We start from the raw sequence: 27,787 nt of genomic DNA on the forward strand, positions 1-27,787 counted from the left end.
TATAAATGTTCCAACAGAAACATTTTAAAAACGTTTAGCTTTTCCTTCCTTCCTTTTTTCCTTCATTTCTTCCTCCCTCTTTCCTTCCCCTCATTCCTTAATTCTTTATGCTTTCTTTCTTCTTTCTTACTCTTTCTCTTTCCCTTCTTCTTTTCCTTGCTTCCTTCTTTACATCCTTTTCTTCCTCTCTTTCATCCTCAGACATACTTACCCAGTCATATATGAAGAACATCCAGCATTAAATCCTGTAGTCAAAGAGGAATCAGAGTATCATCTCCCCTTTCCTCCCATTTCCTTATTGGGTCTGACATATCTATCTAGTCATTAGTAGTCTGTGGTTGCAAGAAAAATAATTAGGCCCAATACTAATTGGGTAACTAAGAATTTACTGTATTCACACCTACGAAGCTGCAGCCCTTCTGCAGTACACTCTAGCCTTGCTCCCCTGGCTAGAGAAACTACCAGGAAGAGCAGAAGCTTAGGAGGAAAGCCAAGCTCTTTCCTTCCCCTTATAGTAACAGGCTGTTGGTTCTGCCTTTCTTTAGTAGTGTCAGGCAGGAAGAACGAATGCTATGCAGACTTGTCTAATAACTTGAGCCAGGAATAGGAAAAAATTTCTTTCTTGCTTCCCTCTGTCTGGTTTCATTCATTCATTTAATCATCTACTCATACAACAGATACTTACTGATTCCTTTTTATTTCCTTATACCTCCACATGATGCCATTTATCTATTCCCTTCCATTCTCCATGTAATAATTCGATCATTGGACTTCTCCAAAAGCTTCTTACTTGTTCTTTTTGCCTCAACTTTTTCCTCCAGCCCATCCTACAAGCCTGTTGGCTTGCTAAGGGGCTATTCTCCTGAACTTTTACAGCCTTCCCAGCTCATGCTCATAACTTTTACAGCCTTCCCAGCTCCCAGCTCATAACATGAAGTCCAATCTCTTTAGCCTTGAATTCAGAGTGCTCTAATCTGGGCTCAATGATTCCACTTTTCAAATACCATATTCCTAAACCAGATTGAAATATTTGTGCTTCCCACTCCCCGTCCTCCTTTTTTCTTCCTGTCTCTATGTTATATTCTCCACCTGGAATGCTGTTAGGCTCACAAATCCTCTTGAAGATCCTCTTAGTTCACTTCAATGCCAGACCTCCCTTGATCTTCCCCTTCCTGTTCTTTAGCTGAAGGTCATCTCTGGCTCTTCTAAATCCTATGGCACTTTATCTCTCTCATAACCTTTTGCACTTCCTATCTAATTTCGAAGTTTTATGTATTTATATACATGACTTATTTGCCCTTGTAGAATATAAGCTCATTGAAAGCAGAGGGCATCACTGAATTGGCTTTCTAATCCAACAGTGTGCTTTATTCATAGTCTTTAACTGCATAAGTGGATGCCTGTACTGCAATATCATTGGTTATTTTTAAGAAGATGTTATATAATGAGCCTGTTGTTAATTTCAACTATAATGAGTAATATTGTGGTCCAGTAAAAGCCTTTGACATCTTTTCTTGATAAGTACACACTGACAGGTGCATCAGTTTTAGCAAGATTAGAACCTCTGCATAATCATAAACTTTCCTTCACAAACTATTGTTCATCAGCATCTTTAGTGACCGTAATGACTATTTCCAATCAGAATAAGGAGTGTTCTCATCACCCAGAGCAAGGACATCTTTTTCTCTTCACTATCTAACAGTCTTGAAATCCTTTATGTTTTAAATAAAATTCACGTTTCAAACTTCAAAGAGGATAAAAAGCCACACATTGCAAAATCTCCCTCCAATGCTATTTCTCTTTGCCCAGTTCCCAGTAAACCCTTAAACAGATATTACTTAGTTAGATTCTTGTGTGTCTTTCCAGACAGGTTTTTATGTATATAAAAGCAAATATGAATACATTATTTTCCTGTGTTTTACACCAATGATGCCATAGTATACACACTCTTTTACTTTTGTGGTTTTTTACTTAAAAGGTGTGTCTTGAACATCTTCCTAGATCAACATGTACAGTGTATCCTATTACACTGTGGATATACTGTAATATATTTAAGAGTATAGCTTAAATACATGGATTTATGGATGGATTAGCTTCTTTATAAACTTTGCTATTACAATCTAGTCCACAATTAATAACTTTGTGTATACATCATTTTCTATGTATATGAACGTATGTGTAAGAAACAATCCTAGAAGTGGAATTGGTTGCTCACAGGGTGTATGCCTTATAATTTTTGGTAGATACTTCAAAATTGCCCTCCATAGAGAATGTACCAATTTATACTTTCATGAGCAATGAATGAGAGTTTTAAACATTTTAAAACAAGTGTGTTTTAAAACTTGCAGTTTTGTCATACTGATGCTTACAAATAGCATCTCTGTTTGTTTTAATATGGGATGCTTCATGCATTTGCATATCATCCTTGCACAGGAACTATGATAATTTTCCTGGATCACTTCAATTCTTGGTGTATGTGCTACAGAAGTAAGCACTCTGCTTACTTGTATTTTGACTGTTATTGTGAATGAAATCAGTGTGTTTTCATATGTTTAAGAGCCATTTGCCGATTTTAAATTTTCTCATAAAAACTCTATTCATCTCCTTTTCTATTTTCCTGTTTATTTTTTTGGAATTCTCTATAACTTATGGAAATCAGTTATGATGTGACTTGTACATGTTTTTCCTAGTTTATCATTTATGCTTTGATGTTCAGTATGCTGTTTTTTGCCATGTAGAGGTGTTTTTTGTTGTTGATAATTTCTTTTATGGATTCTAAATTTTGAATCACAGAAAGACCTTTTCCCCATTGAGATTGTAAAATAATTCTCCCTCTCTTTCTCTTTTCTTCTCCTGGTAGCTTTCATAAAATCATTTCTTTACATTTAAATGTTTGAACCATTAGAAATTGATCCTGGTGTGTATCTGACTCTATTTTTGCACCAAAACCATTTATTTAATAGGCAATTTTATCACTACTGGCATAAATTTATTGAGTTTATTAGTATTTAGTACTTTTTCATGCTGCTAGAAAGTTTGTCTTTTCTTCAATCATAACTTCTAAGCAGTTGTTTGTATATATGAAAGCATTTACTTTAATTATATTAATTGTTTATCTTGCTAACTTGCTGAATTCTCTTATTTATTGTACTGATATTTGTGAGTATACTGGGCTCCCCACAATGTATTATTCTTCAGTCATATCATTTGCAAATAGGAATGGTTTTAAGTCCTACTTTCAAAGTTCATAGCTCTTATTTTTTCTCTATTTTCTGATTATGTTGGTTATAAAATTGTTCAATATTGATAGTGGACTTCCTTTTCATGTCCTTGACTTAAAAGAATCTCATGTATCCTCAGAAAGCAGCATACTGGGTGTTTGCTTAGATGGCTCTTGGACAGAAATAAAAATATTTTCCATTTTTAAGAAAGTATATACTTTTCCCTAGCATATTAATTATATTCTATCAAAGAAGATATTTAATTTTGTGAAATGCCTTTTTAGGATCTTTGGTAATGATTATAATTGTTCTCCCAATATATTTTAATATTATGAACTTTCATAATAATTTTCCTAATATTGGATCACCTTTGCATTATAAGAATAAAGATCAAAACAATCATAATATATTTTTCTGGATACTGTTTGATAATATTTTATGTGAAAGTTTTCAATTAATATTCACAGCTGAAATTTATCTCTAATTTCCTTTTGGTATATTTTATTATGAGTTTTGGTGCCAATGTTGTCCTTATTTTTTAGAACTTTGAAGGTTTCCTCTTTGTTTTATGTTCTGTAACATTTTAAATAGAACTGGAATTCTGTTCTTTTTGGTTTTGTAGACCTTCCTGTGGAAAATAGTCTTAGACTAGTAGTTTTTTGCGACAGATGCTTGACAAAAGTTTTTATTTCTTTTATGGGTTGGTCTTTTTAAATGATGTTATCTTCAAGAGTTGGTTTTGGTAGATTATATTTTTTTCTGGAAAATTGCTTATTTTTCCAGGTTTTTAAATTTTTTACACAGAGGTAAGCAAAATAATTTCTTATGAATCTATAAATGTTCTTTTTTTAAAAGTTTTGTGTTAACCCCCCTGCTTAACATTTCTGCTTCTCAGTAATTATGTTTTCTTCTTTTTTTTTTTTCCCCTAGATTTGTTCAATAAGAAGCATTTTATTGCTATGTCTGGTTCTTCTTGGCTTGTCTTATATTCCCCTAGTTTTTCTCTTCTGTCTCTGGTCATCATTTATCAGGTTTCTTTGCCAGTTTCTCTTTGTGTATCTAAACTGTAAGTACTACAATTCCATAGCCTCTTAGTTGAGCCCTTTTCTCTCAGAATATCCTTTCTTGAGATAAGCTGTCCCATCCATCACATAGTTTAATTGACCATTCACATGCTGATGACTCCCATACATATATCACTTCTTGAAACTCCAATTCTTAGTTCTAGATATATATCATTCTTTTGATTTTTAATAGACCAATACAATTAAATATATCTAAAACTTTGTTCTCTTCCATCACAGTCAGTGTCACCAGCATCTACCTTGTTTGACAATCCCAGAGTTCTAAAAGGCATCCCCAATACTTTGTTCTCTTGCTCTTTGTATTCATTAAAGCGGTGAATCCTTTTAATTCTCTCTGTTAAGTATCTCATTAACCTATCTTCTTCTCTCCTTACTGTCTTGACTCTATTCTAAGCCACCATCATCTCTTGCTTTACCATAGCAATAGTCTCTTAACCAGTCCCACTATAACCGTTCTTGTTCCTTCCCCATTCTTTCTTCATATTGAAACTGGACATAATATTTCTCTCTTGTTTAAGTCCACTCAATATCTGCCATTGTTCAGAAAACTATTTAGAATTTCACATGGCCTTTAAGGTTCTGAGAGATGTGGTCCCTGTACACCATTCTCAACCTGAGACACTCACCCCTTTGTTTTCTCTACTGCAGCCAACCCAGTAGTCTTTGTATTCCTCAAATGTACCATTCTTCTTTTATCATCTTATGACATTTGCACATGTTTGTTACCTTTGTTTGAACAATTTACTGCTACTGTTTCTTTCATTAATAATACCTTTTTATCCTTTGGAGTTTGTCTTCAAAATCTATTTCTCAAATAAGCTTTATTATAGTCACCATTTCTAGATCCTTTTGGTAACTCTCTTTGTTCCATCTACTAGTTGAGTTTACAATTAAATAAGTAATTGGGTAATTAGTTGTTTAGTGAGTATTTCTCATACTAAAATGTAGCCTCAATGTGTATATCTGGTTCACTACTTAATCCCCAGTACCTAGTAAGATGACTGTCCACTAAATAGTTCAAAACACTGAAAAAAAAATATTATCAAGAAAAATATAATAATTACTGGATCATATGGCAGTTTTATTTTTAATTTTTTGAGGAACCTTCATACTGTTTTCCATAGTGGCTACACCAAATTACATTCCCACCCACAATACATGAGGGTACTCTTTTCTACACATTCTTGCCAACACTTGTTATTTCTTGTCTTTTGATGATAGCAGTTGATAACACATGAGGTAATAACTCATTGGAGTTTTGATTTGCATTTCTCTGGTAATTAGTGATGTTGACCCTCTTTTAATGGGCTTGTTGACCATCTTTATATCTTCTTTGGAAAAATTCCTATTCAGATCCTCTGTTCATTTTTAAATTTGATTTTTTTATATTGATTTGTATTAATTCTTTTTATAAATTGAACATTAACCCTTTATTGGATAAATCTTTTGAAAATATATTCTCCCATTCAGTAGGTTGCATTTTCATTTGGTTGATGGTTTCCTTTGCTGTGAAAAGCTTTTCAGTTTGATGCAGTCCCATTTGTTTATTTTTGCTTTTGTTTTTCTTGTCCAAGAAAACATATAAAAAAGTATTGCTGAGACTGATGTCAAAGAGAGTACTACCTACTTTTTTTCTAGGAGTCTTATGGTTTCAGGTCTTACATCTAAGTCTTTAATCCATTTTGAGTTTATTTTTCTATATGGTGTGAGAAAGTAGTTTAGTTTCTTTTATTTACTTGTAGCTGTCAAATTTTCCCAGCACCACTTATTGAAGGGACTATCTTTCCCCATTGTATATTCTTGCCTCCTTTGGCATAGATTAATTGACCATATGTGTGTGGGCTCATTTGTAGGCTGTCCATTGATCATGTGTCTTTTTTTGTGCCAGTACCATACTATTATGATTACTGTAGCTTTGTAGTATAGTCTGAAGTCAGGGTACATGATACCTTCAGCTTTGTTTTTCTTTCTCAAGATTGCTTTGGCTACTCCAGGTCTTGTTTCTCTCCATACAAATTTTAAGATTTGTTCTAGTTCTGTGAAAAGATTCTTTGGTGTTTTGATAGGGATTGCATTGAATCTGTAGATTTGCTTTGGGTAGTATGGACATTTTAAAAATATTAAATCTTTTGATCGATGAGCACAGTATATCTTTCTATTTATTTATGTTGTCTTAAATTTCTTTTATCAGTGTCTTACAGTCTTCAGAGTATAGGTTCTTTACTTGCTAGGTTAAATTTATTCCTAAGTATTTTTTTTGATGTGATTATAAATGGGATTGTTTTATTGCTTCCTTTTTCTGATAGCTTGTTATTAGTGTATAGAAACACAACAGATTTCTGTATAATAATTTTGTATCCTGCAACTTTACTGACTCGTTTATTCTAATAGTTTTTTGGTGGAGTCTTTAAGTCAGACAGAGAAAGACAAGTACTGTATGTTTTCACTGATTTGTGGAATCCAAAAAACAAAAACAAATGAACAAATATAACAAAACAGAAACAGACTCAAAGATACAGAGAACTAACTAGTGGTTGCCAGAGGGGAGGAAGTTGGGGGAATGGATGAAAGGAGAAGGAGATGAAGAAGTACAAACTATCAATTATGAAATAAATAAGTAACAGGGATGTAACAGACAGAACAGGGAATGTACAGTCATTAATATTTTAATAACTTTGGTGCATAATCTATAAAAAAAATTGAATCACTAAATTAGACATCTGAAACTAATATAATACTGTAAGTCAACCATACTTCAGTAAAAAAATTTTTTAAAAGAAAAACATGATAAAAGTTTAAAAAAATTCTCACTCTAAAATTTAAAACAAACTCCAGCATCATTATAATATTATCAGTCAACCAGGATGAACAGTTCAAAACTGAATTATAAATTTAACATATATCTTGGTTAAGAAATGAATGATTAATGTATTAATACAATAGTATAACCATCTTGAAACATAAGGTAAAATTCTCAGATTACATTTTATGCCAAAATAAATTATACATGAATGTATATGAAAGAAAATATTTACCTGATCTTGGTCTGAATAAATATAACCCTTAAAATTTGACAAGGGCAGAAATGACATGAGAAATGATTAGTGCATTAAACCAAATAAAAAATAAAACATTATAAGTAGATAAAAATTTGTTTAAAAAGATGTCTACAACACAGAAAAGAAGTATTCTAACACATGTGACAGAAAATAGATTATTATCTTTATATATGATACAATATCCTTATTAGTTAAAGAATCTCTATATATCACTAAGAAAATGACAAATGCCTCAGTTAAAGAAAAAAGTAATGGTTTCAAAGAGGCAAGTCACAAAATATTTTATGACTACTTTTGGCTGCTTAATAACCATGGAAATGAAAATAAAATGGAATATTATTTAATTAGGATTGCACTTGTTAGAAGAATGATACTATGTAGAATTAATTAACATATGGAAAAGTGGACATTCTCATAGGATGATGGCAGGACTATGAATTAAGTGACCTTTGCAGTTAATTCAATCTAATATTTGACAAGCTAAGTCTAAAGTTCACATGTAAGATTAAAGGACAAAGAACAGCTAACTAAGGTAACTTTAAAGAAGAATAAAGACAGGACATTTATTATGAAACTATAGTAACTAAAAGTTTGTTACTAGTTCTGGAAAAGACCATAGTTAGACCAATAGGAAGAAGGGAGCACAGTCTGGTGAGTGTAGGGGTGTGGTGTGTGTGACTCAGAGTGTGTAGAGCACCAGGGGGAAAAGATGGGGGCTCTTTTGCTGAGAACAGAGGGTTCATTCAGACTCCTCTTGTTGGAAGCCATTGGCTAGAAGTACTTGCCAGTACTGCCAAAGCACTGCTGTGAAACACCTTTAAATGATTGTCTTTTCGTCGTTAATATTCTTTTTGTTCCTTTATTGTTATTTGCATGGTTCGGCATGTCTTAATTTGGTATCCCAATCAAAATGCGATATGTGTCAGGAGCAGCATAAGGAGGGAAATGTATGACCTATTCAATGAGTGCTAGTGGGGAAAGCAACTATTCACAAGCAGCGGGGCTGGTGGCAATGGGGGGAGATGAGATTTCTGTTACACTCATACAGAAAAAGAAACCCCCAATAGACTAAAGATCTAAATGTGCAAAGTAAAATCACAAGGCCCTTAAAAAAATTAAGGAATGTATATTTAGAACCTTAAGATTTGTAAGGATTTCTTGCACAAGACAAAATATAAAAAATTGATAGATTTTATAACAAGAAAATTAATAAATTAATAAACTTTTACACACCAATGACACCATAAAACAAAGTGAAATGACAAACTAACAACAAACCAGAAGTTATTTCCAACCAAACACCTGGCAAAGTTTAGAATCTAGAATCTACAGGAAATGGTATGAATTACTAAGTAAGAGAAACAGTCTAATGGGTAAAATTATCAAAGGATATGAACAGATAAAGGTTAACGAACATATGGAAATATCCTCACTTGCAAAAAAAAGAGTTGCAAATTTTAAAATTCATGAGATGTTGTTCTCAGTATACTGTCATTTTCATTGTATTGTATGGTCACACATTGTAAAATATGACAACTCTAAGTGTTTTTGAGGATGTGGGACTCCTCATGTATTTCTGGTGGTAGTGAAAATTGGTATTACTTTGCATAGCAAAAGTGGGGACGTTTAGTAAAACTAAAGATGCACACATACAGACACACACCCACACACAAACATTCTACAACCCGTAATTTCCACTTCTAGCCAACCACTTTCCTTTTACTCTATGTGAAGGCACTTTTCTGCCTATACTTTGCTGAAGCAGCTGGTAGAGAGGGCTTCTTCAGAACAGAGCTAAAAGTATTTTTCATCAGTAAGAGAGACAGTCCTGTGGGCATTAGGTCAATTAGAGGGCTACCATATGACAGGGAATTTTGCTGTTGTGAAAAACTGTACATCTTTCCTTGTCTTTATCTCTACCAGAAATCCGAAATCAATGAGGGCATTGCATTCCGGCCCTAAATCTGTCTCCATATTAGCAGCCTACTGTAGTAATGGTCCCACTTTACTTAGCGGGGTATTGATATTCAGGCAGGATGACACAGGATGTCCGTTTCAGTTACTAAAATATTTAAATACTTTCACATTGATTACTCTACCTCTTACCTTCACTCACACCATCAATAAAATGGTGATGCAGGCCAGCAAGCTACACTGCTGGACACCCTATGCCAAACAACTAGCAAGACAGGAACACCACCCCACCCATTAGCAGAGAGGCTACCTAAAATCATAATAAAGTCACAGAAACCCCAAAACACACCACTGGAGGCAGTCCTGCACACCAGAAAGACAAGATCCAGTCTCAACCACCACAGCAAAGACACCAGTCCACTCCACCAGAAGCCCACAAAACCTACTGAACCAACCTTAGCCACTGGGGGCAGACACCAAAAACAACGGGAACTATGAACCTGCAGCATGCAAAAAGGAGACCCCCAAACACAGTAAGTTAAGCAAAATGAGAAGACAGAGAAACACAAGGCAGATGAAAGAGTAAGGTAAAAACCCACCAGACCAAACAAATGAAGAGGAAAAAGGCAGTCTACCTGAAAAAGAATTCAGGGTAGTGATAGTAAAGATGATCCAAAATCTTGAAAATAGAATGGAGAAAACGTTTAACAAGGACCTAGAAGAACTAACGAGCAAACAAACAATGAACAACACAATAAATGTAATTAAAAATTCTCTACAAGGAATCAATAGCAGAATAACTGAGGCAGAAGAATGGATAAGTGACCTGAAGATAAAGTAGTGGAAATAACTACCACAGAGCAAAATAAAGAAAAAAAGAATGAAAAGAATTGAGGACAGTCTCAGAGTCCTCTGGGACAACATAAAATACACCGACATTCGAATTATAGGAGTCCCAGAAGAAGAAGAGGAAAAGAAAGGGACTGAGAAAATATTTGAAGATATTATAGTCGAAAACTTCCCTAATATGGGAAAGGAAACAGTCAACGAAGTCCAGGAAGCACAGAGAGTCCCATACAGGATAAATCCAAGGAGAAACACGCCAAGACACATATTAATCAAACTATCAAAAATTAAATACCAAGAAAAAAAATATTAAAAGTAGCAAGGGAAAAACAACAGATAACACAAGGGAATCCCCATAAAGTTAACAGCTGATCTTTCAGTAGAAACTCTGCAAGCCAGAAGGGAGTGGCAGGACATATTTAAAGTGATGAGAGGGGAAAACCTACAAGCAAGATTACTCTACACAGCAAGGATATCATTCAGATTTGATGGAGAAATTAAAACCTTTACAGAAAAGCAAAAGCTAAGAGAATTCAGCACCACTAAACCAGCTTTACAACAAATGCTAAAGGAACTTCGCTAGGCAGGAAACACAAGAGAAGGAAAAGACCTACAATAACAAACCCAAAACAATTAAGAAAATGGTAATAGGAACATACATATCGATAATTCCCTTAAATGTAAATGGAATAAATGCTCCAACCAAAAGACATAGACTGGCTGAATGGATACAAAAACAAGACTCATATATATGCTCTCTACAAGAGACCCACTTCAGACCTAGGGACACATACAGACTGAAAGTGAGGGGATGGAAAAAGATATTCCATGCAAATGGAAATCAAGAGAAAGTTGCAGTAGCAATTCTCATATCAGACAAAATAGACTTTAAAATAAAGACTATTAGAAGAGACAGAGAAGGACACTATATAATGATCAAGGGATCAATCCAAGAAGAAGTTATAGCAATTATAAATATTTATGTACCCAACATAGGAGCACCTCAATAGATAAGGCAAATGCTAACAGCCATAAAAGGGGAAATCGACAGTAACACAATCTTAGTAGGGGACTTTAACACCCCTCTTTCACCAATGGACAGATCATCCAAAATGAAAATAAATAAGGAAACACAAACTTTAAATGATGCATTAAACAAGATGGACGTAATTGATATTTATAGGACATTCCATCCAAAAACAACAGAATATGCTTTATCTCAAGTGCTCATGGAACATTCTCCAGGATAGATCATATCTTGGGTCACAAATCAAGCTTTGGTAAATTTAAGAAAATTAAAGTCATATCAAGTATCTTTTCCGACCACAACACTGAGACTAGATATCAATTACAGGGAAAAAAATCTGTAAAAAACACAGACACATGGAGGCTAAACACTACACTACTAAATAACCAAGACATAACTAAAGAAGTCAAAGAGGAAATAAAAAACTACCTGGAAACAAATGACAATGAAAACACGATGACCCTGGGCTTCCCTTTTGGTGCAGTGGTTGAGAGTCCACCTGCTGATGCAGGGGATGCGGGTTCGTGCCCCGATCTGGGAAGATCCCCCATACTGTGGAGCAGCTAGACCCATGAGCCATGGCCACTGAGCCTGTGTGTCCAGAGCCTGTGCTCCGCAACGGGAGACACCACAACAGTCAGAGGCTCACGTACCGCAAAAAAACCCACAAAATAACAAAAAACCCCACGATGACCCAAAACCTATGGGATGCAGCAAAAGCAGTTCTAAGAGGGAAGTTTATAGCAATACAATCCTACGTCAAGAAACAAGAAACATCTCAAATTAACAACCTAACCTTACACCTAGAACAATTAGAGAAAGAAGAACAAAGAAACTCCAAAGTTAGCAGAAGGAAAGAAATCATAAAGATCAGATCAGAAATAAATGAAAAATAAATTAAGGAAACAATACAAAGATCAATAAAACTAAAAGCTGGTTGTTTGAGAAGATAAACAAAATTGATAAACAATTAACCAGACTCATTGAGAAAAAAAGGTGGAAGACTCAAATCAGTAGAATTAGAAATGAAAAAGGAGAAGTAACAACTGACACTGCAGAAATACAAAGGATCGTGAGAGTTTACTACAAGCAGCTCTATGCCAATAAAATGGACAACCTGGAAGAAATGGACAAATTCTTAGAAAAGCACAACCCTCTGAGACTGAGCCAGGAAGAAACAGAAAATATAAACAGACCAATCACAAGCACTTAAATTGAGATTGTGATTAAAAATCTTCCAACAAACAAAAGCCCAGGACCAGATGGCTTCACAGGAGAATTTTATCAGATATTTAAAGAAGAACTAACACTTAGCTTTCTCAAACTCTTCCAAAATATAGCAGAGGGAGGAACACTCCCAAACTCATTCTACAAGGCCACCATCACCCTGATACCAAAACCAGACAAAGATGTCACAAAGAAAGAAAACTACAGACCAATATCCCTGATGAACATAGATGCAAAAATCCTTTACAAAATACTAGCAAACAGACTCCAACAGCACTGTAAAGGATCGTACACAATGATCAAGTGGGGTTTATCCCAGGAATGCAAGGATTCTTCAATATATGCAAATCAATCAATGTGATAAACCATATTAACAAATTGAAGGAGAACAAACATATGATCATCTCAATAGATGCAGAAAAAGCTTTCGACAAAATTCAACACTCATTCATGATAAAAACACTCCAGAAAGTAGGCATAGAGGGAACTTTCCTCAACATAATAAAGGCCATATATGACAAACCCACACCCAGCATTGTTCTCAGTTGTGAAAAACTGAAACCATTTCCTCTAAGATCAGGAACAAAACAAGGTTGTCCACTCTCACCACTGTTATTCAACATAGTTTTGGAGGTTTTAGCCACAGCAATCAGAGAAGAAAAAGAAATAAAAAGAATTCAAATCGGAAAAGAAGAAGTAAAGCTGTCACTGTTTGAAGATGACATCGTACTGTACATAGAGAATCTAAAACATGCCACCAGAAAACTACTAGAGCTAATCAATGAATTTGGTAAAGTACCAGGATAAAAAATTAATGCACAGAAATCTCTTGCATTCTTATACACTAATGGTGAAAAATCTGAAAGAGAAATTAAGGAAACACTCCAAGTTACCATTGCAACAAAAAGAATAAAATATCTAGCAATAAACCTCCCTAAGGAGACAAAAGAATGAGACAAAAGACATGTTTGCAGAAAACTGAGACACTGATGAAAGAAATTAAAGTTGATACAAACAGTGGCTTCCCTGGTGGCACAGTGGTTGAGAGTCCACCTGCTGGTGCAGGGGACATGGGTTCGTGCCCTGGTCTAGGAAGATCCCACATGCCGCGGAGCGGCTGGGCCCGTGAGCCATGGCCGCTGAGCCTGCGTGTCAGGAGCCTGTGCTCCGCAATGGGAGAGGCCACAACAGTGAAAGGCCTGCATACCGAAAGAAAAAAAAAAAGATTATACAAACAGATGGAGAGATATACCATGTTCTTGGATTGGAAGAATCAACATTGTGAAAATGACTATACTACCCAAAGCAATCTACAGATTCAGTGCAATCCCTATCAAACTCCCAATGGCATTTTTCACAGAACTAGAGCAAAAAATTGCATAATTTGTATGGAAACACAAAAGACCCTGAATAGCCAAAGCAATCTTGAGATAGAAAAACGGAGCTGGAGAAATTAGGCTCCAGGACTTCCAACTACACTACAAGACTACAATAATCAAGACAGTATGGTACTGGCACAAAAACAGAAATATAGATCAATGTAACAGGATAGACTGCCCAGAGATCAACCTGTGCATATATGGTGACCTTATCTTTGATAAAGGAGGCAAGAATATACAATGGGGAAAAGATAGCCTCTTCAATAAATGGTGCTGAGAAAACTGGACAGCTACATGTAAAAGAATGAAATTAAAATACTCTCTAACACCATACACAAAAATAAACTCCAAATGGATTAAAGACCTAAATGTAAGGCCAGACACTATAAACCTCTTAGAGGAAAACATAGTCAGAACACTCTATGACATAAATCACAGCAAGATCCTTTTTGACCCACCTCCTAGAGTAATGGAGATAATAACAAAAATAAACAAATGGGACCTAGTGAAACTTAAAAGCTTTTGCACAGCAACGGAAAAGATAAACAAGACGAAAAGACAACCCTCAGAATGGGAGAAGCAACTGACAAAGGATTAATCTCCAAAATTTACAAGTAGCTCATGCTGCTCAATATCAAAAAAACAAACAACCGAATCCAAACATGGGCAGAAGACCTTAATAGACATTTCTCCAAAGGAGATATACAGATTGCCAACAAACACATGAAAGAATGCTCAACAACACTAATCATTAGAGAAATGCAACTCAAAACTACAATGAGATATCACCTCACACCAGTCAGAAAGGCCATCATCCAAAAATCTAGAAACAATAAATACTGGAGAGGGTGTGAGAAAAGGGAACACTCTTGCACTGTTGGTGGGAATGTATATTGGTACAGCCACTATGGAAAACAATATGGAGTTTACTTAAAAAACTAAAAATAGAACGACCATATGACCCAGCAATCCCACTACTGGGCATATACCCTGAAAAAACCATAATTCAAAAATAGTCATGTGCCACAATGTTCATTGCAGCTCTATTTATAATAGCCAGGACATGGAATCAACCTAAGTGTCCACTGACATATGAATGGATAAAGAAGATGTGGCACATATATACAATGGAATATTACTCAGCCATAAAAAGTAATGAAATTGAGTTATTTGTGGTGAGGTGGATGGACCTAGAGTCTGTCATACAGAGTGAAGTAAGTCAGAAAGAGAAAAACAAATACTGTTCACTAACCTATATATATGGAATCAAAAAAAAAAATGATCTGATGAACCTAGGGGCTGGACAGGAATTAAGACACCGACATAGAGAATGGACTTGAATATACGGGCATGGGGAAGGGTAAGCTGGGACGAAGTGAGAGAGTGGCATTGATATATATATATATACTACCAAATATAAAATAGATAGCTAGTGGGAAGCAGCTGCATAGCACAGGGAGATCAGTTCTGTGCTTTGCGGACACCTAGAGGGGTGGGATAAGGAGGGTGGGAGGGAGATGCAAGAGGGAGGGGATTGGGGGATATGCTTATGCATATAGCTGATTCACTTTGTTATACAGCAGATACTAAAACAACAGTGTAAACCAGTTATACTCCATTAAAGATGTTAAAAAAAAGAATATGATTCTACTTTTACACATGTTAAAATCAAATGCTTAAGATTTCATCCAATGATTACAATATTTTCAAACTGTCAAGGCAAGAGGCTTTTGTTTCTCATGCTTTTTAAAAGCAGCAGTCATACATTCCATATGATGCAGAAGTATAAATAATAAAGGTAGAAATCATTGACTATGACCCACTGTCAGAGAAAGAATTCAAGCAAAAAAAGAGCAACATATACAGGCCAGGATCTGAAATGGGAGGCCATAATCAGACCTCAGTGTTTTCCAAACACCATCAGCTCTATTATAATGCTTGTTTTGAAAACACAACATGATTATACATGAGGGAGGATTGTGAGCATGCGGCAAGTTTTGTCTTTGCTTATCTGCAGTTTCATCAGCAATAAACAGCTAGGTAAATGTTAAAAACTGCCCCCAACTGAACCAAAAGCCTTAGGAATATGCAAAATGCTCATATGAACACACCAGAAACATCCACCAGGTACCTCCGCTCACAGGTGTGTGATGAGCCAGCCCATCCAACTTCTGGTAGCACAACTTTTTGTCTGGTTTCAAATGACCCTCTTTCAACCACCTCACAGTAATGCACAAGTCATAACGCACTTCCCTGAGCAAACTTCAGATCTTTGTCAAGGGAAGGTACCATATTCATTGGAGTATTTATATATTACTTGACTATTTAAAACGTATAAAACTATGCTACTGTTCTTCTTAGGTTCCTTTTTTTGTTTTTCTGTTTTTATTGTTATTTTTTAATTGGAGTATAGTTGCTGTACAGCATTATGTAAGTTACAGGTGTACAATATAGTAATTCACAATTTTTAAAGGTTATACTCCATTTATAGTTATAAAACATTTGCTGTATTCCCCATGTTGTACAATAATATACCCTCGTAGCTTATTTTACACCTAATAGTTTGTACCTCTTGATCCCCTACCATTATATTGCCCCAGCCCTTCCCTCCTCCCAGTAGTAACCACTAGTCTGTTTTCTATATCTGTGAGTCTGTTTCTTTTCTTATATTCATAGTTTGTTGTATTTTTTGGATTCCACATGTAAGTGATATCATACAGTAAAAAAGAAAAAAACAATTTTTGAAATAGTTTTATAATCCTTTAATATAGATTTGATTTTTTACCCTCAATAACAATTCTAGTTTCAAAATGTATTTCAGCAATCTCTCTTAAGACACAAACCTAGTATTTTCAGAACAGGTGTCTTATTAGGAAGTGTTTTTGGACTGATGAGGTTTTTGAGCTTTTGTAAGTTCTTGAGCTCTGTTTTCTTTCAAGATAAAGTCACCTCTGTTCATTACATGCCATGTTCCTTTTATTCACTTTCTCTTTTTGCTGCAGTAACTTTGCCTAAATGTTGCCTTTTCCTTTTTCTTCACCTTGTTCTTTCATAACTTGGTAACGTGACAATTCTATTTAGACCCTTTATTTGCACTAAAACTGCAGAGTAAGTTCTACTTGATTCGTTCCTTATCCGAAATCTGTCTTTCCTCTGAAATCCATGTTGATAACTGAATTTCTGCAGCGCATGGACTAGGGGTGGAAGAGCCTGCAGAACCCCAGGAGTGTTCGGCAGGACTCTATGGTCTCTGCATCTGTTTGTGTTGGAGCTTTGTTAAATGTCCTGGACCTGTACTCATCTCACTGTGTCTGGGAGGCACCCATATCCAGTGCAGGAATGGCCCCTGTCTTTAAATAATTCCCCTAACTCAACTTGAAGAAGCTGACCCATTCACCATGACCAATTCAGTTGTTCTCTCATCTTTACAATCATTTCTACTTCCCAACAATAGAGGAGAGAAATATATGAATAATATGTGTTTTGGCACTTGCATTGGAAGTCTGGGGGTGAACATGGAGGGGATAGCAAGGAAGGATCTCCGTAAGCAATGTCTATCTCCCATTTGCTCTCCCATCTTGCTTATTTCGTCTTTCATCTTCTATTTGATTAAATTGCAGTTAATTAGCTCTGAGTATTTCATGGGACTGCTTAGCTTTCCCTTTACAGTTTTATGTTCATTAGGGAATCACCAAAGTGGTGAAGTACAGTGGTTTTCCTTGTCCTTTACAGGGACTCAGGAGAGGGCAAGTGGAAATGTCCACCTACTCTACCAGAATCCCTAATCTCATGCTATGCCTTCTATTACTCTCCTGAATGAAAGTATTAGTGATGTTTTGGGGGCACTGTCTTCTTATCTAATCCCCATCACTCTTCCCAACACAAACTGAGCAGAATTCAGGCTGCTTGGACTTTCCCAAACCAAGGCATAGCAATATTTTGAAACTTCTATTAAGTTCTTTTCCTGCCCTCTAATCATTTTCCTTGATTGTGCTGGTATAATTTTGCCATGTTTTGTTTTCTTTAAGTATTTGTTTCTCCCCCTTTTGCGGGGCATAGAGATTTTATTATCTTGACATCAGTTTACTATCTTAAAGTCTGGAAAAGATAACTTTTTAAATGACTAAAATATGAAAATATTCACAGAGACCCTGTTATAATTAGTACTGATGGACAAAATATACCAAAAGAGTGAAAGCAATATTAATGCTCTCTTAATGTTTTCTTCCCATTCATTTTAGTCCTCATATCTCTGATTTATTTTTCTCACCCAGAATTGGAATAGTGAGAGAGAATGTTGCCTTGTCTCAAAAAATGTCCCTCAATATGTCATATTGCTCTGAATATGTGAAGGGAAGAAAAAGCAGGCAGGCCATGTAACTGAGAAGTCCTCTCAAGGGGGAGTCTGTTTTCTCTTTCATTGTGCCCTTTGAGTAGTTACAGCGTTCACTATGAAGTTTCTTAGAATGTGCTCAAATCTTAGTGTCCTTGTTATTCATGAAGAGGGCACTTGCTCTTGCCTCCATTCTTCACTGCAATACCCACATATTCGGCCATCACAGACTACAGTATTCCCCCAGGTGTGAAACTGGGAAAACAGTGTTTAGAGGTTCCTTTTGTGACTTGACTTCCCTCACTGGGATCACTTGTGTGCCCATATTAAGATCTCCCTCTGGAAAAGATAATGGGCACAGTCAAGAAAGTTGATAGGTTTCACTGAAGGCAGCACCTACAGTTATTAGACAGTAGAACTGGAAAGCAGATGGCCATGTGCACAGAAAAAGCCTAGTTCAGGAAATCAACCAAGTCTCCTGGGCTGGCATTGCTGCCAAGACTCTCCAGTATTCTTCATAGCTATAAGGTTCCATCTATTTCACAGGAGCCTCACACAACAGCCAGAAATGAATGCAGTCTTTTTATTCAGCAGTGAAAGTTCTCCTGACTTTATGTAAGTCAAAATGCCAAGCAGATAATTGAATTACCGCAATAATATCACATTGTCGGGAGGGAAAGGTGCAGTTTCACAGAGGAAATGGTACCTTTTCAAATACTTAAGGCTACACACACATACACACACACACACACACACACACACACACACACATCAGTATACATATATATATGTAAAACAATATATGTATATGTGTATAGTGTATGTGTGTGTGCATGGAAAATTCCCTCCATTCTACTAAAGAAGTTGATTAATAATTGTGAAGCTGACAATCAATTCGTATTCTAAGTCATCATTATTAAAATGTATCCCATATTTGGTGAATGTAGTAGAAGATATTGAGATCTAGAAATTATTGGGACAAAGAAAAATATATTAAATATTATATTTAAATATAAAAATAAATATATTAAAAATAATTTACAAAAAAGAACTAGGTCAGAGTCTCTGTTTAATAAATGGCAGTTATTGTTATAATAATGATTCTAAAGGCTTGTCTTTTGTAACTATTTTCTTTATATAATACTAATTTCCCAAAATACTTAGAGGCAGTATTCAGTAAAAATATTTTTTTAAAACCATATAAACTTTTAATAAAAGCTGAAAAATAGAGAGAGGAAGTTACATTATAAGCCATTTGGGGGTAAATGGGCTACAGAATCAACCAGAAAATAACTGAACTAAGGAAATCTATAACTATTGAGCATAAAACTTACCTCTGAGCTTCCTGGAAGTCAAGGAAAGAAGAAAATCATGAGTTATAGCTTTGATAGATAAATAACAATGACTCATACCATTTTCTCAGAATAGACCAATGTTCCCTGTCTATGCAATCCATCACAAATTTCTCTTGTGAGTATTTATTTAAGTAGTATGACCCACTTCTGTTTTTTGGAGGGGGCTTTTCCAGTTTAAAGCCTGTAATTGTTTATATAAAACTTCCATTCTCAAAGTATCCTTGTTGGGAAAATAAATTATGTGGTCATCCTTTTCAGCAGCAGAGAAAGATACTGAAACCCAGTGACTCATGCAGGTTTTTGAGGCCTGAAACATACTATCTTGGAGCCCCCAATTTAAGAAACAGAATATGCAATTACAAGTACAAAATTAGGAAGAAAAGATAACATTTCTTTAGAGTGAAAAATAAATCACAAAAAATTCAAAATTTTAAAGTTGACAACAAGCCATTAACAACTTGCTGTAATAATACATTTTTCCTACATTTGTTGGCTGTATACTCTAAAACAGTCGTCTAGAACAACATTTTTTATTATTGAGTTTTTAATTTTTTTATTATTTTATTTTTTATATTTATTTTATTTTTTTATTATTGAGTTTATTTTTTATAATTGACACATTATATGAGTTTCAGGTGTACATGACAGCAGTTTTATATCATCTGTGAGAAAATAACATGGTTGATTGAACATTTTCATTATTATTGGTAGTTCTAAAAAGTTTATTTGAGCTTTACAACTTGTTTGTAATGTCGTAAATTTTTTGAATTGTTGTCAAATTTGGAAAATCCCTATCACGTTTCTTTCCATATATGAGCTGTAAGACTTCAGGAAATTTATATTTCAGGTTTTCTTGGGCAGACTAATCGTAAATATTTCTTAAACTGACAACATACATTGGCAGGTATGTCATTGACGCTTTGGTTACAGTGGCAGGTGAGTTTTATTATCTTTGTTAGTGTCAGGTACTGATGTTAAATCATCAGGAAATTTAAATATTTTCCCAGTTTGTATGATACATTCATCTTAATTGGATTATTGAATGATCCAAGAATCTATTCATTATTTCTCTGAGAGGTTTATCTTGTCCACTTCAAGATCTATTGCTTTGGGTATGATCTACCTGCTATTTTGTCTGGAATTTCCAAACTTTAGTAAAAGAAGAGGTGTCAGATTCACAAAGATAGTATCTGAAACACTGGGATGCATAAAACATGCAACTTCACACACAGCTTCAGTAACCAGTTATAGTATTACTACAGGTTTGTGTCCTACAAAGACAGAAATTCTGACAAATCTATTTCCCTCAGTTCTCATGAAAAAGAAAAACACAAAGTATGGTGGTTGTTTAAATTGTTTATGGTGTTTTGTTGAGTCTATTCTTGGCAGATAGAAACTTCTGTGTTAACTTGGCACCGATGAGGACAGAATTCTCTGGTAACCATTTTACCTGTCTCATGGTTGGAAGTGTTTCTGAAAAGCTAGCTATGGCTCTGTACGTTTCAAACCTTGTTTCTTTTACACTACTCTTGTTCTTTGAATGCTGGTTCTGTTATGACCTCAGTCCCTGCAGCTTTGTATCACGACACCAGGAAAGTTGGCAAAGTATGTGCCAGGATGGCTAAGAATGGCACACTAAAGTCACTGCCATTATATAATGTAACCCACTAAATCCCTTCACTTTGGTGACCAATAATACTGTTGTAAATGTATTTGGTTTTTTGAAGCTCACAGGGTATTAATATGTTGGAACACTATGTAAACTTGAAGTCATAAACAGCATTTATTACCTCTGTAAAAAAAATCTGGTCAACACAAATTCCTCCTAGATACAAATGTTTTGGGGGCCACACTAATACCACCAGATAAGAGATGAAGTATGTCAGAGGAAAATGTAGAATGGGCCCAGGCAGTGGTTTTAACAGGTTATTGATAAAATATTTTACTTTTGTAAATTTTACCAAAAATTTCAACTTTATGAACCCAGTGTTAGGGCCCCTCTCAGGGCCTTGGAAGGTGCCTGAGGAAGTGAGTGGCCCTGAAGTTTGAACTTCGTCATCTTCATGATAAATCTGCTTCTGCTGACATGATACACAGGGACTTCCCTTAGCAAAGACCTAAGACCTGAAGACCTCAGCAAAGACCTAAGGCCAAGACCTTAGGTCTTAATTAAGTAAGAGTTCAGTAAAACCAACTCTACAAAGTCTTGGAATACAGCTTTCTGGTAATTATTCAGGTGTAAAACTTAGAGAATCTAGAGGAATAAGTGTTTAGCAAATAACTCTTCAATATCAATTCTCTAAGAAGGACATTTCTTCACGAGGCAATTCAAAATTGAGATAACTAGGGAAGAAATTCTGTGTAGCTGATCTGAAAAACTATGTGTATGGACTTATAAAACAGATTTTAATTTTGTTAACATTGAAGTCTGGAAGGGTGGCCCTCATATTTTCCAAGCTACTCTCCAGAATATTGACTTTACTAGGTAGGGGTTAACACGTTAATTTATTTATACAAATGAATCCAAATGATTTTCAAATTTCTTAACTGAAGTCCCTAATCATATCCATTGTAACAATTTTGTCTCACAGTTACTGAAGGAGAAACTAAAGCAAATGGCTTCTTTGATGAATTTCTTTAACTCAAAACTCAGAAAACAAAATAAAAGAGTTGAGAGGAAGAAAGGCATGGCTTCGATAATCTCTTTTTTCCTGTGTGGGATAGAGTCCTCCATGGACGAGAGAACAAGTAAGACCAAGAGGTTCTCTGGGGCCTGTGGACAGAGAAAGGGACAAGTGGGACTGCTTCTTGAGGAAGCCAGGGGGAAGCTATCCTTTTGTTTCTTTGTTTGGGGGAAGGTGTGGAGGGGTTGCTCAAGGTTTTCATCTTCTCAGTCTAATTCAGTTTTATCCATGAATTCTTATGAAGTCATCAGGTCCGCAATTCAGAGTTTGGACTAGAAGTCTTGGGCTTTATTTTCTTCTATCTTTCTGAATATCCTCTTGGTTCATCTTCTCCTTATCCTCTGTATTCTGCTCTGTAATATTATCCTGCACTAAATTATACTTTACTTTTCTAGCATCCTTCATTATTAATATCTTAGGCAGTTAACAAAGATGTGTATTTGTGTGATATGTTTTGCAGATAAACATACACCTATATCTGACTACTATAAGAATTTTCACTTGTAATTTCCACGCACACCCTTGTCCCAGCTCTCAAGAAGGAGAGTCATTACAAAATATTGTAGATCGTTAAAATGTTGTAGTTGAGGATTTCCTCCCAAACCATCTCTACTATACTTTTTTTCTGGTCATTTTAAACCAGACTCCAAATACACATTCACTTGTATGTCAAAAATGTAGCAAAAATGTTTTTAGCATTAGTGTCGTGTTTAGATAACATATTAAAAGTGTATCTTTTCCTCTAAATCTAATTGAATTTTAAGATAGATTGCATAATGAATTTTCAGGTATACTTTGAGTCTATACTCAATTATTTAAATTTGGAAAAGTCATAATAAATTCCTCACCTACCCCCAAATCCCAGTTTCTACAAATATTGCTAAAATTCTCTTGAACATCTAAATAATACAATATAAAGGGTTTATAATATCAATTGAGTAATTACTCAGTATTTCGCTAGCTTGTGAGTGGTGTGTGTTCTAAGTGCAATGATAACATATAGACTCAGATACAAATTATGTTTTACTTCTACATTATAATAACCATGTATTGCCGTATAAATAAAATTGAAAACAACGTGATATGTAGGGAATGCAAATAATACTTAACAAATTAAAATATAAAAAGAAAGTCATTATACAACTAGTTTATCAACTAAAATATGATTTACTATACTGTTTTTGTATTTAAGCTGTACAAATTTGCATTCATAGCAAACATTTGAACGATGAGAGTTTAGAATGCAAGAGATAGGTCTTTACACATTTATAAGCAAAAGGAGAAGAATGATTTCAGTTCCAGAATTTTTTCAACATAATAACTCTGCAAGCATTTCTAAATGTATTATGAAAGACTGAGTACAACCTGTTTAGTAACTTTAGTCCAGAAATAAAATTATATTTCACATTCTTTACTTTTAATAAGTTATCAAAGGTAAAGCCACTAACAATAATTTTCTTTTCCCACTAAAAAGTAATCATTGGGTCTTTTCAATCCATTCTTATTCCTGCTATCTAGAAAACATTCCTGAAAGCTGTAGCAATTATATTTTTTAAATATTTAAAAATAACTTTTAAAGAAGCGTTATGAGTGATTATTTTAAAAAGGAAATATGGGGAATAATCATCAGTACTATAAATTCATATATGTATACATATTATGTGTGTATATATATATAGATATATACAAAAAACTAAATAAATGGGTCATACTATTTATATCTTTTTATAATTCCAAGTTTTGCTAAAATATAAGTGGATTTTTAAAGGTGAAATTTTTTCTTTTCTTTTTAAATTTTTATTGGAATATAGTCGATTTACAATGTGTTAGTTTCAGGTGTACAGCAAAGTTAATCAGTTATACATATACATATATCCACTCTTTTTTAGATTCACTTCCCATGCTGTACTGTATACAGTACAGTACTGTACTGAGAGTACTGAGTACAGTTCCTTGTGCTATACAGTAGGTCCTTATTAGTTATCTATTTTATATATAGTAGTGTGTATATGTCAATCCCCATCTCCTAATTTATCCCCCCCCTTTCGCCCTGGTAGCCATAACTTTGTTTTCTATATCTGTAACTCTATTACATAAGTTCATTTGTAACTTTTTTAGATTCCACATGTAAGCAATATCATATTATATTTGTCTTTCTCTGCCTGACTTATTTCATTCAGTATGACAATCTCTAGGTCCATCCACGTTGCTGCAAATAAAGGAGATTTAGAATGGAAATTATCCTGTTCAACTCTTTTTTTTTTTTTACATCTTTATTGGAGTATAATTGCTTTACAATGGTGTGTGGTTTCTGCTTTATAACAAAGTGAATCAGTTATACATATACATATGTTCCCATATCTCTTCCCTCTTGTGTCTCCCTCCCTCCCACCCTCCCTATCCCACCCCTCTAGGTGGTCACAAAGCACCGACCTGATCTCCCTGTGCTATGCGGCTGCTTCCCACTAGCTATCTATTTTACGTTTGCTAGTGTATATATGTCCATACCACTCTCTCACTTTGTCACAGCTTACCCTTCCCCCTCCCCATATCCTCAAGTCCATTCACTAGTAGGTCTGTGTCTTTATTCCCATCTTACCCCTAGGTTCTTCATAACATTTTTTTTTCTTAGATTCCATATATATGTGTTAGCATATGGTATTTGTCTTTCTCTTTCTGACTTACTTCACTCTGAATGACAGACTCTAGGTCCATCCACCTCACTACAAATAACTCAATTTCGTTTCTTTTTATGGCTGAGTAATATTCCATTGTATATATGTGCCACATCTTCTTTATCCATTCATCCAATGATGGACACTTAGGTTGCTTCCATGTCCTGGCTATTGTAAATAGAGCTGCAATGAACATTTTGGTACATGACTCTTTTTGAATTATGGTTTTCTCAGGGTATATGCCCAGTAGTGGGATTGCTGGGTTATATGGTAGTTCTAATTTTAGTTTTTTAAGGAACCTCCATACTGTTCTCCATAGTGGCTGTACCAATTCACATTCCCACCAGCAGTGCAAGAGTGTTCCCTTTTCTCCACACCCTCTCCAGCATTTATTGTTTCTAGATTTTTTGATGATGACCATTCTGACCGGTGTGAGATGATATCTCATTGTAGTTTTGATTTGCATTTCTCTAATGATTAATGATATTGAGCATTCTTTCATGTGTGTGTTGGCAATCTGTATATCTTCTTTGGAGAAATGTCTTTTTACATCTTCTGCCCATTTTTGGATTGGGTTGTTTGTTTTATAGGCCAATGACATTCTTGAAAATAGGCAAATCACCATTTGCATTTTACTTAGTTTCTGGTTTTATATTTTTGTTTTTTGATTCTTGTTTTTGGATTTTTTTTGCATTTTAAATTAAACTTCTACATTTACTGTGTCATATAAGGGAATTTGACTTTTATTTTTAATTAGAAAATGTTTTCTAGACCCTGGAAATTGATTTATTTTTTGTTTTAGAACAAAATCTGAGATGAAAGGTTATGTCTTCTCTCTTCGTCTCTTTTCAACACTAGAAATAAAACACAGTGCTTCCTTTTTTCCCATCACAAGTCACCAGAACAGTCATCCATGAATATCCTAGGGTGTTTTTTTTGTGTGTGTGTGGTACGCGGGCCTCTCACTGTTGTGGCCTCTCCTGTTGTGGAGCACAGGCTCCGGATGCGCAGGCTCAGCGGCCATGGCCTATGGGCCCAGCCGCTCCGCGGCATGTGGGATCATCCTGGACTGGGGCATTGTACCCGTGTCCCCTGCATCGGCAGGCGGACTCCCAACTACTGAGCCACCAGGGAAGCCCCTTAGGGTTTTTTTAAGCCTAATTTTAGAAGAATTGATTACAATGATTAAATGTGGAAATTGTCCTTTTCTTCATGAAATAATATAAATCAGGTTTGCTCCATTTGCATTGTTGTCTATACTCAATGATCTATTGTTCCTTATCTTTTATCTTAGATTAGTTAAATTTGTATGTTTAGTTATTACCTTTTTCAGCCACTAAGTAGACTGTTTCAACATTTTTATTTCTAAAGTTTGTCATTACACTACATTCTTAGGTGAAAGAGGACAAATAAATCTAACTTAAAGCAAATAATGCCATCGGTTTTTTGTTCTTATATTTTTCCAAGTCAATTTGTATGTACAATTACTTTCCTTTTTGATTATATTAATATCTACATTTTCCAGTTTGCTTAGTTTCTTATGATGCCTACAAATAGCAGTATCATAATTTTTAAAGACTTGTTTGTGAATATGTTTAAAAAACTCTTATTAAGGTTGTAGGTTATGTGACCATTTCCTTTAATGTCTCTTCTCAAAGGCTACCATGTATTGGGACCCAATGATGTGAAGGCAGTGAATGTTTTGAAAGACATGGATCAAGCATACTTTTTTAAAACATGAAACTTACACACATTTAATTAAAGTGATGATCTCATTTCACCTGACATTTTTATATCATGTAAGCATGGTCCTATACTAATGGGACTAATAAAGAAATGTACAATGAAAACTGGAGTGAAAATAAAAAGGGCAGTTTGACAATTGGGACTCTGACACAAATTACTAGAATGAGCTGTGCCCAGGCCCAGAAATGTTGCATATCAAAAAAACAAAAAAATCTCATGAAAAGTTTTTAACTGATCTACCATTATTGGGGAATAGAAATAATATTTTTCATCTGGCCAAATGTGCAGTTAATAATTCTGGTCTCTGTTTATTTGAAATCCGTTTTTTCTTTGCATTATTTTCTTTTTTTATGTTCTATGATCTCTCTTCCGCCCTTGTACTTTTTCCATCTACATCTAATTCTAATCACATAATTTTAGATATGATCAATCATTGTACAATGTGGTTTTAATTAAATATTCTACATAATACAAAGATGAATCAATAAAGCACAAATTTAATTTGCCACAAATGTCTGTAGGATGGTTTAATATAGTATAATGTAGTGGAGTATGCACACAATAGCTAATTTATAATACTTTTAATGGTAAAAAATTAAAAAATAATGAGAAAATTAAAGTACATAATTAAAAGTAATTATCTTTCTCACCTCTAAGATCCCCAGATTGTTTAGTCTCCTCAGAGGCACCATTTTTAAATTTATGTTATTTTCCAAATATTTCCTACACATATATTCATATAAATTTCATTTTCATTATCATATTTGTTTTGAGCATTATCAAACCTGTTCTCTAAGTAACTGACTTCTTTTTCAGTGGTATCTACTCTCTTTTATGCTGCTATTTTTTAATTTTCTAAATAATTTTACTTTTCCTTTCATTTCTGAGCTGTGTCAGCTCTGTCCTTCAATGGCCTCATTGTGTCTTCTTTGAAGCCAATTAACTGTTATTGGAGCTTCCTTTTATTATACAGGCTATGTTGTCTGTAACTGATTTTTTTTTTTTTTTCCCGGTACGCGGGCCTTTCACTGTTGTGGCCTCTCCCGTTGCGGAGCACAGGCTCCAGACGCGCAGGCTCAGCGGCCATGGCTCACAGGCCTAGCCGCTCCGTGGCGTGTGGGATCTTACCAGACCGGGGAACGAACCTGTGTCCCCTGCATCGGCAGGCGGACTCTCAACCAGTGCGCCACCGGGGAAGCCCTCTGTAACTGATTTTTAAGAGATATTCTATCTCAA

Source organism: Stenella coeruleoalba (assembly GCF_951394435.1).
Source record: "Stenella coeruleoalba genome assembly, chromosome: 3".
NCBI lineage: Eukaryota > Metazoa > Chordata > Mammalia > Artiodactyla > Delphinidae > Stenella > Stenella coeruleoalba.